The following is a 6,377-nucleotide window of genomic DNA, read 5'->3' as shown; positions in this document are numbered from 1 at the left end:
GGATATAGGATGGACACACAAAAGATCTTGTAGAAATGGGTGAGGAACAAATTTTGAAGGTGTTATAAAACCATCTTTAAAAGTTAGAATTTTCTCTTATAGTCAGTAAAGAAAGCATTGAAGGAAATAAGTGATATAATCAAATTTGCTTTTTAGAAAAATCATTTGGGATTCAGGGTAAAAGATTGATTGGGGAGTAGAAAAACAGGCAGCTGTTGCAATAATCCACAGGAGATAAGACATGTCTTATTGGACTTCTTATTTCCAGCACAGCCATAGTACACCATAAATGATTAATGGATGTTTGAATAAATGCTTGACTTGACATAACTAAAAGCATTTCCAAGCAGTAGTAAAAATAGAAAAGTGACAGACACAATCAAAAGACAAATAATCCAATTAAAAAATGAGCATAGGGCTTGAATAGACATTTCTTCAGAGAAGATCTATAAATGGCCAATAAGCTCACGTAAAGATGCTCAACCTCAGTCACTAGGGAAATGCAAATCAAAACCACAATCATACCACTTCACACTCACTAGAATGGCTATAAAAACCAACAACAAAAAATAGAAGTGTTGGCCAGAAAGTGGAGAAATCTGAACCTTCATTCACTTCAGTTGGGAATGTAAAATGGTGCAGTCCCTTTGGAAAACACTTCAGTAGTTCCTCAAAATGTCAAGCATGATTATTACATGACTCAGCAAGTTCACTCCTAGAGAGATGTAAAACTCTGTTCACACAAAAATTTGTGTATGAATGCTCATAATGGCATAATTCATAGTAGCCAAAAAATGGAAATAAGCCAAATGCCCTCCAACTGATAAGTGGATAAACAAAATTTGGTATATCCATACAATGGATTGTTATGTCAGCCATAAAAGGGAACATGTTACAACATGGATGAGCCTTTAAGACATGGTAAGTTAAAGAAGTTAAAGAAGCCAGACACAAAAATCCCTATATTGTAAGATTCCATTTACTTGAAACGTTCGGAATAGACAAACCCAAAGAAATTGAAAGTAGATTAGTGGTTGCCAAGGTCTAGGACACGGAGAGAATAGACAGTGACCACTAATCGCTTATTTTTGGTATGATAAAAAGTGTTTCTATCTGATTACTGTAGAACTGTGAATGCACTAAAAAACACCTGTATACTTTGAAAGGATGAATTTTATGGTATGTGAATTACATCTCAGTAAAGCTGTTATTTTAATAATCACTTATGCAAACTCATATGGTCTTATTAACTATTTTACAGACCTTGCATCAAAAGTAATAACAAAGCACATCAAACACTCAGGAGATTAGATAGCCAGGGTTAAGAACACAGACATCCGAATCAGGCAAACTGAGTGGAAATTCAGTTTCATCACACAGAAAACTGTGTGACTTTGGGCAAATTACATAACTTCTCTGAACTTCCAGTCATCTGTAAAATAGGAATAATACCTATCAGAGATGTTGTGAAGGTTAAATGAGACAACAGACAAAAAAGTCCTGAGCTGAAGTGCCTAAGAAATGAATGTTAGATATTATTATTCTGTGTATTATAAATATGACTTCTAGTGGGTGTACTGTGTCAAAACTATGGTCCTGCCCCTTAAGATTCTTTTAATCTTGGGGCGCCTGGGTGGCTCAGTCGTTAAGCGTCTGCCTTCGGCTCAGGTCATGATCCCAGGGTCCTGGGATCGAGCCCCGCATCGGGCTCCCTGCTCAGCGGGAAGCCTGCTTCTCCCTCCCCCACTCCCCCTGCTTGTGTTCCTGCTCTCGCTGTGTCTCTCTCTGTCAAATAAATAAATAAAATCTTAAAAAAAAAAAAAAAAAAGATTCTTTTAATCTTACAGCACATTATAGGTGGCTGATATAAATTATCAGGTTTTTTTCCTTAATGAGCATATATACTTCTTTAAAGTGTGTTGAAGATGAAAATATTTAAGGTCAGCATCTTGGAGTTTCATTTGTTTTCTAAAACTTGAACCCCTGTGACTTACACATTCGAAGGTTTTCCAAGGGCAGCTTTAAAGTGGGTAGATCTGGTATTTACCAAGCCCAGTTCACCTTCTCTCTCTTACACCAGCCAGCCTCCACAGACATTTTCTGTTATTAAAGGAACAAGACAATTCAGAGACCTTTCTCACAGTAGTACGGCTTCCTCTTGGTTCCCCAGGCAAAGCCACAACAGTGTCCTCAATTAGAATTGATGGCATCCCTCTAAGTCTAGGTTTCCCCCCAAGTTTTCCTTACAAATGTTAGCGCTCCTTTATTGTCAGATATTTTTGGATAAAGTGAAAATAACATACAAAGAGTATTTATAATTTTATGAATTTTTACCAAGTTCTTGATTTTTAGTTTCTTTCTGAGATAATAAGTGGGGGTGGGACTCAATGTTGCCCTTGTCCTAATCTGCATTAGTGGAGACCTTCTGCCTGGTCTGTAGATGTAATTCAGGTCCATCAAGAGGTGTTTTGCAGTTTTAGGAAAATTCACTGTCTCTTTGAGGACCTCTAGCCTGGATAATATTTGAGACCACTAGGTACATCCGTTACAAGTGGGGTCTGAGACCCACAAAATACTCTGAGTGCTATAACTAGTGACATGTGAATGACAAGATAGCAAGATGCAAATTCAAAGAGTTCTATTTCTAGAATATAATTCTAAAGCCCTTTTTATTTCTGAAAGTATGTTCTAATCTAATGGTGTTGACAAATGATAAAACGAGTCATGTTAAGATAATACAGTAAAAGGTAAGAAAGATAAATTACTGTTTTATTGTTATTATTGCTTTATTAGTACTAATAATGACCTAGGGACACGATTGCAAAAACCATGGCCTCGGCTTTGGAGGAAATTATAGGTGTCTATTTTAGAGTGTTTTAAATAATAAAGATATACATTCACATTTGCAAAGTGCTTTGAAAATGACAGGTGCAGTGTGAGCATAAAATGGCATGTTGTGTGAGCACAAAATGCCATGTAAAATGGAACTGAATGTGTCTTTGCCAAAATCCATAGTTGAAGCCTGAACCTCTAGTACCTCAGAATATGAGATAAAGCTTTTACAATGTGGTTCAGGTAAAATGAGGTGGTTAGGATGGGCCCTGATTCAATCGGGCTGGTGTCTTTATAAGAAGAGAAAATTTGGACACACAGAAGAGACACCAAGGATGCGTGCCTACTGAGGAATGGCCTTGTGAGGACACAGCGGGAAGGCAGCTATCTAAAAGCCAAGAGAGACCTCAGGAAAAAAAAAAAAAAAACGAACCTGCCGACACCTTGATCTTGGACTTCAGGCCTACAGAATGTGAGAAAATAAATGTCTGTTGTTTAAGCCACCCAATCTGTGGCATGTTGTTATGGCAACTCGAGCAGGTTACACAGGCCACTTCGCAGAAGTGCAGTCAGAGGAAAGAGTAAGAGCAAAGGCACGGAGGCACGAAACAGCATTGCACAGGCAGGAATAAATGCTGGGCAAGAACTTCAAGAGAATAGACTGGAGGCGTGCACAGGCGCCTTGGGCTCAAGCGACCTTCTGCCGTGCTGAGGAGCTTTAAATTCTCACATGTAGAAACTTAGGCCATTGAAGGGAGAGTTCTAGGTCACTTGGGGTTTTTTGTTTGGTTTGGTTTTAATTGCTATTGTTTTAAGAACTGAGATCATTTTCGAGAAATGTAGCAAAGTATAAAGCATAAATAAAAGATAAATACACTAAAAATTTTACCAGCTAGAAGGAACCCACTGGTGAATATGTTCCTTAAAAGTCAATGAGTTTACTCAGAAGAGCAATACATTCAGATCTGCATGTTATAACTACACTATCGTGTGACCTGTGGATGTGAGCATCTGTGAAGCAGGGGAGAAGAATAGACTGAGAAGTCAGGTCTGTTTGGAAGAGGTATGGAAAGCCTGAGAAAAGGCAGCTACTGTAGGGTTAAAGAGGAGAGAGACGAGTAAGGTAATACGTAGGTGAAATTATCAGGCCATGGTGATGGATGAGGGGAGGAAGAAGCGTCTAGAATGGTCTTTAGGTTTCCAGCTTGGAAGAGTGGGAAGGTTGTGATACCAGGAAGGGACATGGAAGCTTCTTAGAAATGCAGGAGGAAGAGCAAGGAGAAACTATGTGATACATTTAGTTTGAGATGAGACTCATTGTGTGTGTTGGGATAAAAACAAAAATCACTGTGAAAAGTGAACTTACTCGAATTTGACGGGGGAAGCTAAGAATTCGCATTCCACAATTTTATGGATTTCTTAAGATAGTTCAACTCTGTTGCAAAATAAGTAAATCAGAGAGGATAAACAGTATTTTAATAGGTTAAATGTGAGATAGTTTCAACCCACCAGATTGACTAGTAAGTCTATGACAAACTTGAAATAGATAAAATCAAAATCAAAACAGAGCAAAGCCATTTACTCTCTAGCAAATATTTATTTGCACAGAAGACAGATATACTCAAGAATGTCCAGCCAATCTTTAAAATAATTAGGAATTCAAAGACCTGCTCTCTAGAAATTTCTCTAGTCAAAGAAATAACCATAGTTGTAAAATAGCTGACAATCCATTTATTAAAACAGTAGGCGACTAATGCTTCTCCTTGTTTCAAGGTTACATTATAAATCAACCGAGAGGGGCAAAAACCTTATAAGAGACCTGTAGGAGGATGAGCAGAACAATTTAAACTATTAAAAAAAAAAAAAAAAAAAGTCCTAAAGTGCGTATCTTACTTACAGAAAGAATGAGGTTTAAAAGGATGATAATTAACAGAAATTGACACAGCTGGCTTCCAGCAAGTTTCGATTGCAAAGATCATATAAATTGATTTATAATGTTCCCATGTGACTAATGAAAGTAGATTGGTGACCATATTGTTCCAAATGATTGCATTAGAGAACATTATTACTTTAGAGAAGCCCACATTAATAATAAAATCATTATCACCAAGGAATAAATAAAATAATACTTTTCAGAATCAACGTGTTGGATTTTAACACTCATACTTTATTATTATTAACCATCTTTCAAAATGATTAAAAAGAACATTCCAAAGAAGCATCAGTTCCATTCTTCATTTTATTTTTCCCTTGGAAGAAAGGGGGATTCAAAACCTTCCTGATGTCAGCACTTAGAAAGGTTAATTATTCATACAGAACAATGGAGAGGAAGCACTAGATTTAATTGGACACATGCTTCTCACATTTAAAGATAGGGGAGTAGATAATGATGTCCCTTTTGTGTCCTTCCAGAAGAAATATGGGGAACCGATAATGTCTCACACAAGTCTTCAAGGAAGAAAATGTAGAGCATGCGTTTTCATAGATCACTCACTCATTAAGGAAAAAACTCAGAAGAAATGTAGTCTCAATAAGAGCTTAGATATGATCAAATTTAAATATCTTACCTTGGAAACAAGTAAATTTGACATCACTAACCTCTGGAGACTAGTAGGAGATTCTGACATACAAAGTTTTATCTAAGTATAGGGACTTTCTGATCAAGGAAATAGTTAAAAGGAATGAACAAACAAAAAATTGGACCACAGAGCATTCCATCAACGAATTCTGGTGAAAGCTTATATGGAAATGGTGACAGTAATATTCTTTTGCTCCAGGTAAATAAACTACACTGTAAACTGCATGAAGTGAGAGAAACTAAATCTTTCTGTTTATCTCTGTATCCCCAGTGCCTAGTATAATATCTAGCATGTAGTAAGTAGGCAGGGATTAACTATACGTTAAAAAAATGAACTTCGGAAAGGTCAATTCTAGGACATGTACTGACAAGAAATAATAAGTATTCTTAGAGCAAAAACCATTCTTTCACCAATTTTTTAATGCAAATCCTTTTTTGTCATATTAGATGCAGAAAAATGTCTAGATCCGAAGTGGTTTGCATTCCACTTGCCCCCTTCCAGACATTATCCACCCTCACCCAAAAGGTAACCACTCTACTGACCTCCAACACCACTGTTACTGTTAAGGGCATGTGGGAAGTTTCTGGTTTAGGGCTGTTAGAAATAATACTGCTATGAATATTCTTATGTCTTTTGGGGGAAAAAAATGTTCTCATTTCTTCTGAATATAATTAGAAATGGAATTGCTCATTCTTTGAAGATATATATATATATATATATATATATATATATATGATGAACTTTAAAAGATATTTTCAGTTTTCTGAAGTGAGAGAGAAAATTCCTCTAAAGAGTTGTCTTAAGTGATGGGTAAGAGTCCTTTATCAGCTGTGTGTGTGCTCAGTTCCCTCCCCCAGGAACCAGTTCTTGAACATTCACTTCTTGGTCTACTCTCTTTGGTGATCTCATCCAGTTTTAGGCCTTCATTTTATTTATTTTTTTTAAGATTTTATTTATTTATTTGAG

This window comes from Phoca vitulina, unplaced genomic scaffold (assembly GCF_004348235.1).
Source record: "Phoca vitulina isolate PV1807 unplaced genomic scaffold, GSC_HSeal_1.0 scaffold15, whole genome shotgun sequence".
NCBI classification, from domain to species: Eukaryota; Metazoa; Chordata; class Mammalia; order Carnivora; family Phocidae; genus Phoca; species Phoca vitulina.
The sequence above is the reverse complement of the archived record's forward strand: the minus strand, read 5'-3'. Positions refer to the sequence as shown.